The sequence below is a fragment of the Ovis canadensis genome, chromosome 1, assembly GCF_042477335.2.
Source record: "Ovis canadensis isolate MfBH-ARS-UI-01 breed Bighorn chromosome 1, ARS-UI_OviCan_v2, whole genome shotgun sequence".
In the NCBI taxonomy this organism is placed as follows: Eukaryota; Metazoa; Chordata; class Mammalia; order Artiodactyla; family Bovidae; genus Ovis; species Ovis canadensis.
Genome location: NC_091245.1, coordinates 236877711 through 236891088, shown reverse-complemented (window position 1 = coordinate 236891088; position 13378 = coordinate 236877711). Strand labels below are relative to the sequence as shown.

The 13378-nt window shown below is 39.4% G+C and overlaps 1 pseudogene; it reads left to right on the top strand.

Moving 5' to 3' along the window:
* Positions 1-615: 615 nt before the first annotated feature.
* On the top strand, positions 616-13048 carry LOC138443637 (gamma-secretase subunit APH-1B pseudogene; annotated as a pseudogene).
* The last annotated feature ends 330 nt before the right edge of the window (positions 13049-13378 follow it).

Sequence of the window (13378 nt, the reverse complement as noted above, 5' to 3'; positions counted from 1 at the left end):
CATTTCCTTCTCCAATGCATGAAAGTGAAAAGTGAAAGTGAAGTTGCTGAGTCCTGTCTGACTCTCAGCGACCCCATGGACTGAAGGCTACCAGGCTCCTCCATCCATGGGATTTTCCAGGCAAGAGTTCTGGAGTGGGGTGCCATTGCCTTCTCCAGGTGTATATTTATAATTTACCTAATATTGTACATCAACTATACCTCAATTTAAAACATCAAAAAGACAAAGCAGTGCTTGATTTTTACAGGTGATTCTCGAGGAGGGAAGATCAAACCTGTGTTTCAGTAAGTATTCTGTTGGCTGAAGCAAGAACTTTACCTCAAGCAAAATTGTACAAAGGTAAGTTTATTTTTGTTACCCTCGTTTTCTCGACGCTGCCCATACTTCCGTCTTTCAATTGTCAGGCTTTATAACTGCATCCTCTCTCCTTTTTGGAACCTGTCCTTGGAAACTACTTGGACACATAAACGTCCCAAAGTATTTAAGAGTGAGAGCAATTAAAAGGTATGAGTGCTGAGACCATCTGTGTTAATATGGCTTAATTAAGAATACGGATCAGCTGAGCCGCCCATCACCGCCCCCTCCCACCCCCGTCCGCAGGCTTCTACGGTTGCCATGACGGCGGCCTTGTTCTGAGCTGCACTTGCCTTTGCACCTGTGCTCCAGTTCTGCCTCTTCACCATGGCCAACGCCATTGCGCATCAACTTTCTCCTCATCGCAGAGTTCTTCTGGTCGGTGTCTCTGCTGCTTTCCTCCCTTGTTTGGTTTATGACAGCAGTCATTGCTGACATCAAAGATGGACCAGTGCGGAAATGTCTGCCGGTATTCGGAGTGTCCTTATGCAAGAAATGTGCCGGTTTGCATGTTATAAACTTTTTTTTTTAAGCCAGTGAGGGCTTGAAGAGGACAAACCCAGGTGAGAGCACCCTCTACGGACTGCTGGCTTATGTTTCTGGCTTGGGCTTGGAAATCATGAGTGGAGCACTTTCCTCTGTAAATACTCTGTCTGACTCTCTGGGGCCAGGCACAGTAGGCATTCTTTGAGACCCTCTCCGGTGCTTCGGAAATTCAGCTTTCATGACACTGGTGAACACATTGCTGCACGTGTTCTAGAGCATCCTGTTTTTGGAAGTGCCTGTGAGAAGACAAAGTGGTACACCCTTCTTGTCATTCTCTCCCATCTGCTGGTGCCAGCCCCAAGCTTCAGGAATACTCACTGTGGGTTAAATCTGGTGCCAATGTGCACCATGCCGGTTCTCACGGGCACCTGGCCATTCTCCGTTTCTGCCAAAGCCTGAAATGCTGCCTGCTCTGCCAAGACTAGGACGTGCTCCTCTTCAACCAGTGCTCCAGACAGCCTCCAAGGACCAGAGCTTTTGAAATGGTAAGTTGCATCTTTAGAAGAAGCACAACTGTGCCTTTTTCTATAAATCCCTTTTCCTGGTGAAATTTGGAAAAAACAAAGCTGGCTAGATATGATATAGCCTTCATGCTACAACTTTCTGAAAAGGACACATCAGTGGTATGTAGTCTGGCTGCAAGTCAAAAATCACCTGGTAAAATGTTGAGTACTGATTTCTGGGCTCCACCTCCAGGTTTAATTGATCTGGTATTTGATAATTTTTTTAAGCTTCTCAGATAATGCTGATGTGCATCCAGGTGGAAAACTACTGATGTCCAAGTAGGAACTATCTGAGAATTCTGTAAGTAAATAAAAATGAGATGTTCAGCTGTCCCCTGACTGAGTTTGTCTCCAGTCTGTGTTGAGCAAGTAACTATCTGAGTATCAAATCCTGGTTAACCTTCATCTTTCTGAGTTCTGAAATCACAAAAGGCTAAAGGGCTATCACCTCTGTGAACTTTTTCACTTCACAGTACTCTGATTTCTGAGAATGTGAAAGGATGTGCTTATAAATACAAAATTGCACTGACTTACTATGCCAATTTAACCAAAGTAAGCTATTGATTTTGAAACTATTTTTCTGTAGTTTTTCCCTTATAGATTTTGCTTTCTTGAGGCATTAGATTATTTTGAGCATAGATTCATTTTCTTTAACTAAAAAAACAATTATTCCTGACTTCCTGGGAAGATATTATAAAACCAGGAATTTATGTGTGTATGAAAAAAGTAGGGAAAACCACTAGACCATTCAGGTATGACCTAAATCAAATCCCTTAATATTATACAGTGGAAGTGAGAAACAGATTCAGGGGATTAGATCTGATGGAGTGCCTGATGAGCTATGGACAGAGGTTCATGACATTGCACAGGAGATGGGGATCAAGACCTTCCCCAAGAAAAAGAAATGCAAAAAAGCAAATTGGTTGTCTGAGGAGGCCTTACAAATAGCTGTGAAAAGAAAAGAAGCTAAAGGTAAAGGAGAAAAAGAAAGATATACCCATTTGAATACAGAGTTCCAAAGAATAGCAAGGAGAGATAAGAAAGCCTTCCTTAGTGATCAGTGCAAAGTAATAGAGGAAAACAATAGAATGGGAAAGACTGGAGATCTCTTCAAGAAAATTAGAGATACCAAGGGAACATTTCATGCTAAGATGGGCTCAATAAAGAACAGAAATGGTATGAACCTAACAGAAGCAGAAGATATTAAGAAGAGGTGGCAAGAATACACAGAAGAACTATATAAAAAAGATCTTCATGATCCAGATAAATCACGATGGTGTGATCACTCATCTAGAGCCAGACATCCTGGAATGTGAAATCAAGTGGGCCTTAGGAAGCATCACTATGAACAAAGCTAGTGGAGGTGATGCAATTCCAGTGGAGCTATTTCAAGTCCTAAAAGATGATGCTATGAAAGTGCTGCACTCAATATGCCAGCAAATTTGGAAAACTCAGCAGTGGCCACAGGACTGGAAAAGGTCAGTTTTCATTCCAATCCCAAAGAAAGGCAATGCCAAAGAATGCTCAAACTGCTGCACAATTGCACTCATCTGACACACTAGCGAAGTAATGCTCAAAATTCTCCAAGCCAGGCTTTAACAGTACATGGACAGTGAACTTCTAGATGTTCAAGCCAGACTTAGAAAAGGCAGAGGAACCAGAGATCAAATTGCCAACATCTGTTTGATTATCAAAAAAGCAAGAAAGTTCCAGAAAAACATCTATTTCTGCTTTACTGACTATGCCAAAGCCTTTGACTGTGTGGATCACCACAAACTGGAAAATTCTTCACGAGATGGAAATATCAGACCACCTGACCTGCTTCCTGAGAAATCTGTATGCAGGTCAGGAAGCAACAATTAGAACTGGATATGGAACAACAGACTAGTTCCAAATCAGGAAAGAAGTACATCAAGGCTGTATATTGTCACCCTGTTTATTTAATTTATATGCAGAGTACATCATGAGAAACACTGGGCTGGATGAAGCACAAGCTGGAATCAAGATTGCTGGAAGAAATATCAATAACCTCAGATATGCAGATGACACCACCCTTATGGCACAAATCAAAGAAGAACTAAAGATCCTCTTGATGAAAGTGAAAGAGGAAAGTGAAAAAGTTGGCTTAAAACTCAACATTCAAAAAACTAAGATCATGGCATCTGGTCCCATCACTTCATGGCAAATAGATGGGGAAAGAGTGGAAACAGTAGCTGACTTTATATTGGGGGCTCCAAAATCACTGCAGATGGTGATTGCAGCCATGAAATTAAAAGATACTTACTCCTTGGAAGAAAAGTTATGACCAGCATAGATAGCATATTCAAAAGCAGAGACATTACCTTGCCAAAAAGGTCCATCTGGTCAAGGCTATGGTTTTTCCAGTGGTCATGTATGGATGTGAGAGTTGGACTGTGAAGAAGGCTGAGCACCGAAGAATTGATGCTTTTGAACTGTGGTGTTGGAGAAGACTCTTGAAAGTCCCTTGGACTGCAAGAATATCCAACCAGCCCATCCTAAAGGAAATCAGTCCTGGAATATTCACTGGAAGGACTGATGTTGAATCTGAAACTCCAATACTTTGGCCACCTGATGCAAAGAACTGACTCATTTGAAAAGACCCTGATGCCGGGATAGATTGAAGGTGGGAGGAGAAGGGGATGACAGAGGATGAGATGGTTAGATAGCATCACTGACTCAATGGACATGAGTTTGGCTAAACTCTAGGAGTTGGTGATAGACAAGGAGGCCTGGTGTGCTGCAGTCCATGGGGTCGCAAAGAGTCAGACACGACTGAGCGACTGAACTGAACTGCTGTTTAGTCTTTTCTGGGTGCGTCCCCACACAGCATTTACCTGCTGAATGCTGGCTGCTGGATTCGTTGAAGTGAAGCCCACTGTTTTATCTCTGAGCAGCTCTGCAGGTTTGCCAAGTGATTACCCTGGGACAGGGTTCACTGGAAGCTAGTGGAAATTTGGGTGGAAAAGAAGCCAGGAGGGTGGTGTTCACACTTTTAGCTTGTCCTGTATTACTGACTAACACTTCCATCCAAATGGTATAGTGGAAAACTGGAAATATGTCTTAAAATACCATATTCATGCTTTTACATAATCCGTATACTCTTTAGATATGGTAAATGCCCTTAGGTTTTGGTAGCACATACAGCATTCAGTTTTTAGGAATATCAAAGATGTTTGTTTGGGCTTCCCAGGTGGCATTAATGATAAGGAACCTGCCTGCCAATGCAGGATATGTAAGAGAAGCACATTCCATCCCTGGGGCGGGCACGGCAACCCTCTCCAGTGTCCTTGCCTGGAGAATCCCATGGACAGAGGAGCCTGAGGGCTACAGTCCACAGGGTCATAAATAGTTGGACCCAACTGAAGTGACTTAGTACATAAGATGTTTGTTCAGCTTCCAAACATCACTTTTGGTTTCCTTTATAAAGGAGAATTGTGCCTTTACTAATTAGAAATTGTTCCAAGTTGATGGTTTCTAGGGAGCTGATGTTCTGTGAGAAATGGAAATTCCCTGCATATTCAAGTGGGAACTCGATGAAGCTTGTATGTGCAGTAGAACAGCCAAAAGAAATAGAAGCAGCAATGAGAGGGCTCACCAGTGACATGAGGGATGGAAGAATTATGGTGGGGGGAGAATAATGGACATGTTTAAAATGGAAACACGGCCAGTTAATTTGGGCTAGCTGCACATCTGTCCAGGGACCAGAACCTTACACATAAACTAGACCTTTATCAATGAAATCCCCTCTTATGTTTAAATAATTCAAATTATTTGATCTAGGGTTTCAAGAGGAGTAAGGTTTCTAGCAAGGCTGTAAACAGTTCCATAAGCAATTACAGTTATTCCCCTAAAGTCTACTTGAGCACTAATACCACTGCTCCTGCTGGGGTTTGCTGTTTTCCACTTTTATGCAAGATTTTCTTTAGGTGAGTCATACAAGGGTCAAAGGCATAGAGATTAAACAGTGACACTTATTGTGCAGAATGGAAGGGAATAAGATACCTATTGAACTAGGCTTCATTCCTATTGGAGCATGGTGTTCTTTGATAAACAGGGTAAGAAAAATGTAGAGTTGGTTTATTACTGTTGACTTACGATTCTCTTAAATGGATAGTCTGATAAAACATTTGTGGATCTGTGAAGTCTAGAAAAATCTGAGAATATTAGTATTACTCATACTTGAGCTCAGAGGATGTCCTCTGTGCATTAGTAGTTTAATCTTAAGTAAGCAGTCTGGACCACTGTGAAAATCATTTAAAAAAACATCTTGGACAAGAAAAGTTTCTTTGATGGTGAGACTAATGTCTTAGGTTAGGAAATTGTTGGCTAATCCTTAATTGAGTGACTGCCAAGGAAACCCAGGAGGAGAGCAGTCTTCCTTTGTTGCTGTGTATATATTAAGATGTGCTTTATTTATTTTTATTTTTTTGCATTTGTTACTTGTGACGAGTTTTCTGAGCCCTGACAGTGTTTGGAGAGGAGATGATGGTGTTAATCTTGTGTTCGTCTCCATACAGAGCTTTCTTAGTTTGAAGGAAAAGGTGGCTATGTTCCAAGTTGACCTTGGAAAGTGAATATTGTTGCAGCACTTGACTATGTTGCCATGTACATCATAGAGATTGATTTTGACTCTCTAATAAATTTGTATTTTTTTAACTCATTTGAGTTAGGAGTTGAAGCTGGAGGTTTGTTACCTTTGATCCTGGCCTGCCTGTCTGGCAATATAATAGGAGCAGCCTCTTTTAGAGCATCTTTGTGAACACATAGCTGAAAGGAATAAATGGTGTCTGTAGACTGTATAGAAAATAGAAAATGGCTTTTGTTCCCAATATTGTATTTTTGCTGTCAATCACTTTTCAGTGTTTGCTGAGAGTGACAGATACGCAGAGACTAATGGTCAGAGTGGGCCTGAGGGCTCCAGGGAAGCCAGGGCGCCAGCCTGTCCTGAGCACCAGCAGCGTGCTTCCTGGGAAGAGGTCCTGAGAGTGCTGGCTTTTTGTTGGCTAAGTTTTCTCTGGGCCCCACCACTCCTAGCAAGAGAGACAAACTAGATGTCACAATTAAAGAATTTTAAACTTCTTTGCTTAGAACGCTTTACTTTATGATTGTAGCTTTTAAATTCTCATTTAATAAGAGACTTCATTCCATTAAATATAGTGTTCAGAGGAGTGGGCACTGTCTTTATGTGCAATATTCATCATTTCATTTAAGTTATACTCTTATGTCATATATAGCTTGCACAAATCAGTGCATTCAATAGTATTTTCCAGCAAACAATAAAAAGACTGTCACCAAAAAAAAGAAGAATATAGATCAGCTCTGTCAACATGAATTAGTTATTTGTTCCAGGAAACTTTACCTGGGAAAGATGAAGCTATAAACCAATTTAAAAAAAATTCACTGTTTGCTTCAGGAAATTTCCCACAGATACTTAATGGAAACAAGAGTCTTCTCACCTTGGCAAATGCTTGCTTATCATACCAAGTTTCCTCGTGAAGGCTTGTTTCAAGACCCTTGTGTCATAGGGTCTACTAACTCCAAACTAGTACATTATAAATGTTGCCCAGTCCAGATCAGGTCTTCGTCTTGAAAGACCTACCTCAAAACTACTTTGAGCTCAGACCCCAAAGCCCTAAAATTAGACAACTTCTGACTTCCATATTCTGAGACACTGCTGGGATTGGTAAGGTGGTGGTCTCCCTTGCTAAAGCAAGTTTTAATACATTTAGCTTTCCTTTTTTCATAGGTTGATGATTTGCTGGGGAGTCCAATGGTACTACCTATAAGATAGTAACTTATGTTTCTCTAGGTCACAGCAGGCTGAGAATAAAACGTTCAAGTTCCGACAAGTTAATGGCAAAGACAGAAATCATGCATGCCCATCTAGTAATAACTGAGGAATCTCAAGTTCCCCAAAACTGCCCACCTATTGCTAGAAGATCTAAGGGTCTTCTAGATGTACTCATGAACAAATCTCAGTATCCACTCAATGCTGAGGCTTCTGCTGAATTCAGACTTAAAAAAAAAAAAAATGAAATGGCACTACAGTTGGAACCCATTATCAAGCTTCTTCTTTGTGTGTGGAAACTATCGACCTCCCCTAAAGTCACTGTTTCTGCTGCCCACCACTTAGGTCATTGCTGTTTGAGTCTTCTGAAGTTGATCATGTGTCCAAGGGTGGCTGGAATCAGTGCTGCTCATATCAGTGCCTCCAGGGATGGATTCCTGGTGAGGAATGTTTGCAAAACCACCAGGTTACACTGTGTAAGCCATTACCTGCTCCATATATGTATATGACCAGTGGGAGCCCACACAACGTATTACTGAGGCGCATTTGGACAATGCGGAAAATAAGCAGAACACAAAGGATCGAGAAAAATCTTTCATTCGTTGATTCCTTCTTTCATGCATACAACAAATATTTGAGTGTCTCCTGGCTATAACAAAAAGGAGTTTATTAATGGCCTGAAAATGTTCTCATCCATCAGGAAGTTTGGGCATCGATTCTCCGTTCACCCCTGATTTTCTATGTGTCACAAACAGTGCACTGGAGATAAAATGAGCAAGACAGACAGTCTTCACCAAGCCAAAGGGCAGAATGGGGAAAGAGATAATGAAACAATGGGAATATGGAACGGCGGATTCAGTGGAAGGAAAGTAGAGGGTGATATAAGAGCAAAAAGCCAAGGTAAACCAATCCAAATTTTAACATCAGGGAAGTCTCTGTGTAATAACGATCTGTGAAGTTTCAGAAACAGGAAAACATCATGTTCTCATGGAACAAAGTTTATATGAGTTTATATGGGCAGAGTGTATCCTATGAAGGAGACATGAAGCTAGAGATTGGGAAACAGACCATGGAAAGTCATGTTGAGTTTAGGATTTATTTACAGGAGAAACAAGGCTATTGATAGCTTTAACAACAGGTGCAAATCAATGAAATTTTCAGAGAGGTTACTTTGGATACATTGTGGAGAATGAATTTGAGGGAAGAAAACAGAGGCAGGAAATCTACTAAGAAGCTATTGAGATGACTCCAGTAGGAAATTAAGGCTTCCTGGACTAGTGTGCTGACAGTGATGATGGGGGGAAAAAAGATAGGACAGATTTGAGAAATAGAGAGGAAATAGACTTGATTGTCAATGGCAATTGGCTGGGGCAGTGAGAGAGATGGGAATTCATCCCTCTCATCAGATGAGTCAGGTCATGTCACTCCTCAGCTCAGAACCCTGCAGTGGCTTCCATCTCACGCAGAATGAAAGCTAAAATCTTCACAGTGGGCCACAAGGATGAAAAAGTCTGTACAACACATCCCTACCCTAGCCCTGTTGCCTCAGTGGATTCCCCTCTCCTGCCTTCCTGCCAGCTCACTCTACCTCACCCACTCCCACTCCTGCTCTTCTCAAACATTCCAGGCATGAGCTTACCTTACAATTTTTGTTTTTGTTCTGCCCAGATACCAGTATGGTTCATACCCGTGCCTTCTTCAAGTCTTTTTTTAAATATCACCTTTTCAGTGAGGCTTCTCATCGTCATCCTACTAAACATTCCAACCTCTGTGACAGTATCTTAAGTTTTCTTCTTATTACCCATCACTTTTTGATTTATGGTATAGAGTAATTTACTTATTTTTTGTTATTAGAAATAATATTTTGGTTATCACTTAGAATGTAAGCTCTGTGAAGGAAGGAGTTTTTGTCTTGTTTTGTTCATTATTGTATCCCCAGTTCCTAGAATACCCAGGATGTAGTAAGCACTCAATTTTTATTGAATGAATTAGTGGGCAGTCCCCATGTCTGTAGCCTGACCAACCAGTCAGATGGTGGTTCTAATCACTAATCTGAAAGTATGAGAAATGGGGAAGGTTTGCACAGAAAAGCTTATGAATTCAGTTTGGGATCATTTGCTCAGTACCACAACCATAATATTAAGAGCATGATATTATTAGATAAGTCAAAACTGTTAGCAAAATTTCAACTTTCTTGGAAAAACAGGAGCCAAACTCTTCTGTAAGAGAACAACCTACAGAATTCCAAACCTGTTCTCACTGATGAGGCATGTGCCCTGGTTCCCTGCGAGTCAGCCAATAAGACGGTCAATCAATATACATCAAGAAGAGGTCAGCAACCCTGGACTGTTCCAAGTGGTGTAAGTCATACAGTGGTGTGGATACTCAGAATAATTACATTAGGGATTCTGTTTGAGGTCTTGTATATCTTGTATATCTAGACAAAGGATTGACAAATAATCATTAGATAATGTCGAGGCAATGTACTCAATTTTTCACCTAGTAAAGGTTAATATTTACTCCCCAAATTATAAATCAGATATCAAATAAGAAACTAATGGAGAATAAGATGAGCTAACTTGCAGAGAAAACGCTAGTAAAGTGCAGTCAAGTTCTTGGTACCTAAATTTGTTTTCTTTTGTTTCCTTAACAATTTAGAAACCCTGATCAACTCTAAACAGTGTTTTGCAGCCCCAGATGAGAATGAGTTTTCACAAGTCTGTATTTTTCAAACTTTAGCATGTATCAGAATCCCCTAGAAGACTTTTTATTCCTGGGCACCCAAGCCTGGAAGTTCTGATTCAGTAGATCTTGAATGGGCCCCAAAATTTGCATCTCTAACAAGCTTCCAGATGGTGTAAGTGCTTCTGGTGCAGGGACCACACTTTGAGAGTCACTGTAATCCTGGGCCTATTTGAGACCTTTTTGCCCATTTCAGCTGGGTTCTTTACTGACTCCCAACTGAAGTTGGTTGAGTTCAATATCTGAATATGGAACCACAGAATGATATAAAATTAATGCAAATTATTTTTTAAACCTCTTTTTATTTAATTTCATTTAATTCTAACGTTTTTCATCATATAGTCTGTCAGTTTCTTTTTTCTTCTCTTTTTTTGGTAATTTGTGGTTTAGATGGAAGTAAGCATTTACATGTATATGATGAAACAAATATTGTTAATTCCTGAGCTAACCACAATACCATGTGCATTATGTTCTCTCTCTTATATTAACTTCCTGTTTTCTCCTAAAGTTAGTAATAGCCTCATTTTTAATCTGCTTAGTTTTCTATGATCTATCACTAATGTGATAGATCTTTCCAATGCTTCTTGATATTTTCCAGATGATCAAATAATACAATTTTTTTCTTTCCTTAGAAACCCCACTCCAACTTCCTGTTCTAATCTGACAGGTCCTTTTCCAGGCTGGCTGCATAGTTATTATCCTAGAATATCCTTAGTCATTTTCCTGTTGGATCCACTATTTCCTAATCCCATATTTTCCTATTTCTTGATTTATTTGCTTACTTTTTTTGGAGCATTTAGTTCAGCTGCATCATAAGAAAGAAAACAGGGTGAGATTAATTTTGTCAGCTGTCACAGCCTGCAAATTTGTACATTCTTAACTAGATGGGTACAGTATTTTGACTAAAATTTATTTTCATTTCCACTTTTTAAGATTTTGCTCTATTTAGTTTTCTAACTCCAGTGTTGCTTGTGCAAATTCAGATGCTATTCTGATTTTCTTTTTCTTTCTGTGTGACTTTTGACTTTTCTCTCAAACTCTTAGGGTCTTCTTTTTCACCAGGTGTTATAAACTTTCACATTAATGTGCCTTATTGTGGGTTTTTCTCATGGGCTGCACACCACGTGGGCTATTTCAATTGAGGAACTCACACATTTCAACTCTGAGAAATTTTCTGTATGTGTCTGCAGAACTCCTATTATGTAGATTCTGAGGGTCTTTTATTATCCCTTAAATTCTTTATCTACTCCTTCCAATTTTTCATCTCTTGTTTTTTAAAGCTTTATAGATACTTTTTGCAACTTTATCTTCAAAGCCTTCTTTGAATTTTTATTTTAATTAAACTTTATTTTATTTTGTATATAATCTATTTTAATAAATTTAATTATTTGTATTAAATATTTATCATGTATTTAATTTCTAGAAGCTACCTTTCGGAGCATCCTCTTATATCTTGAGATCATTTATTACAGCTTCTTGGGTGTTTTTTGCTGCTTCATATATTATTTCTTTTTCACCAAACTAATTTTTTAATAATTGGATTTCTCTCTTTCATTTGAAAGCTATTTCTCTATATCAACAGATCTCAAATATTAACTTACATCAGAATCACCTGAAAGTCTTATTAAAACACAGACTACAGGGTCTCTTCCCTAGAATGTTTGATTCAGTAGGGCTGAGATGGGGCTAGAGAATCTGCATTTCTAACAAATGCTACTTGTGCCAGAGATCACATTTGAGAACTTTTGTTTGGGGTCACATGGAGTTGTATACTTCACAAAGTAAAAAGTACTGACATGTATACAGATTAAGTGGAGTAGGGAATGGCAATCTACTTCAGTATTCTTGCCTGGAGAATTCCATGGACAGAGAAGCCTGGCTGGCTACAGTCCATGGGGTGGCAAAGAGTCAGACAAGACCAAGCAACTAACACACACACACATACAGGTTAAGGGCCTGCTTCTGGGTTCTCTGTTTAGGGCCTTCCTCAGCAGAACCCTTTGATGCTGTAATTCTAACCAAACCCCAGAATTCAGTGCTTTGTGAATTGGGCTCAGTGCTTTGTGAATGGCAGTGATTTTCAATTCTTCAATGTATTTTATGCGAGTAAAATCTATAATATATACAATAATACGAACCGTTAAAATTCCAAAATGTATGCTTATAAAATAATAAAGTCTTCATAGAAAAGAGCAGAGAATAAATTACCAAGAAGTTTCCAGAAAAAGTTCAGGATTTAGGATGACACTGTGACTTTAGCCACTGTACTATAGAAGAGGGAACAAATTGCATAATACATGCTGATTATTCTTTATTAGCTATTGAAATCTTCCTGGTGATGAGTGGAAGTCTGAAAACTGAGTTGCGGCCTCCTGAATGATAATGAACAATCTGGAAATTATGTACTACCAGCAGAGAAAAGGGCACTAAGTGTGTACTTGAGTACCTGTCTCATAAAACATATTATTATTTATAGTTTTCTCTTTTCATTGCTTCTACTTCTCTTGAAAATTCTAAACTCTGTAATGTTCAAAATTAAGACAAACAGCTCTGTCTAGTGGCCAATGTGATCATTGCAGTCAAAGTCAAAAACAGGATTCAAGTCAGACCTTTTTAAATAATCTGTCTAAAACTTGGCAAACGACTTTGACAGGACGTGGCTCTTTTGTCCCAACTCAGGAGATGCAATAGATAAAAGCCATCAGTCATGTCATCTCCATTTGGGACTTTTTCAGCAGTTAAGAGAGACAGGTGCAAAATCCAGCTCAGTAATTTAGCTTAAAAGGAAAGGATTTTTATTTGTGAAATTGTGTTTGGTAGATAACTTTTTTCAAAACATAAGTATACACCGTAGCCTGGTTTTAGCTTCACTGTTCTTTGTTTCCCCCCATTCTCCCCTCTCCTGCCTTTAAGAAAAATCTGGAATTGAACTGTAAGTCAGAATCTTGTCATTCTTCTTATGGCAGATGAACTGCCCCCTGGCAGCTGGGGTGTCCTGCCTTTGACAGTTGTTTCCACAGCACTGCAGAATATGAACAGGACACCATGTGGAAAAAATGAAGAGCAGCAGCTATTGGCTCCTAATTCGCCATAAAGCATTCAGAACAACAGTGGCCTTTTTCTTGCAAGAACTGGTATATTGAGGCAAAATCTTGCTGTTTCCCATACATTTGCACTTCCCAAAATAATGTGAAGTATGTTAGAATAAATTTAAAAGGATAAGTAAAATCAAGTATTAAAAAAAGATGAAGAATCCAATGGTGGACTAAATCTGGGCCCATGATATGTCTGGGCATGGAATAGAGACAAAATTTGCTGAATTGAATTAAAATTTATTGGACATAGAGGATGAGAATTTGGTTGCTTTTTAATACATAAGTTATAAGATATTAAGCATATGGTTGTACCCCCAAAGTAAAATGAC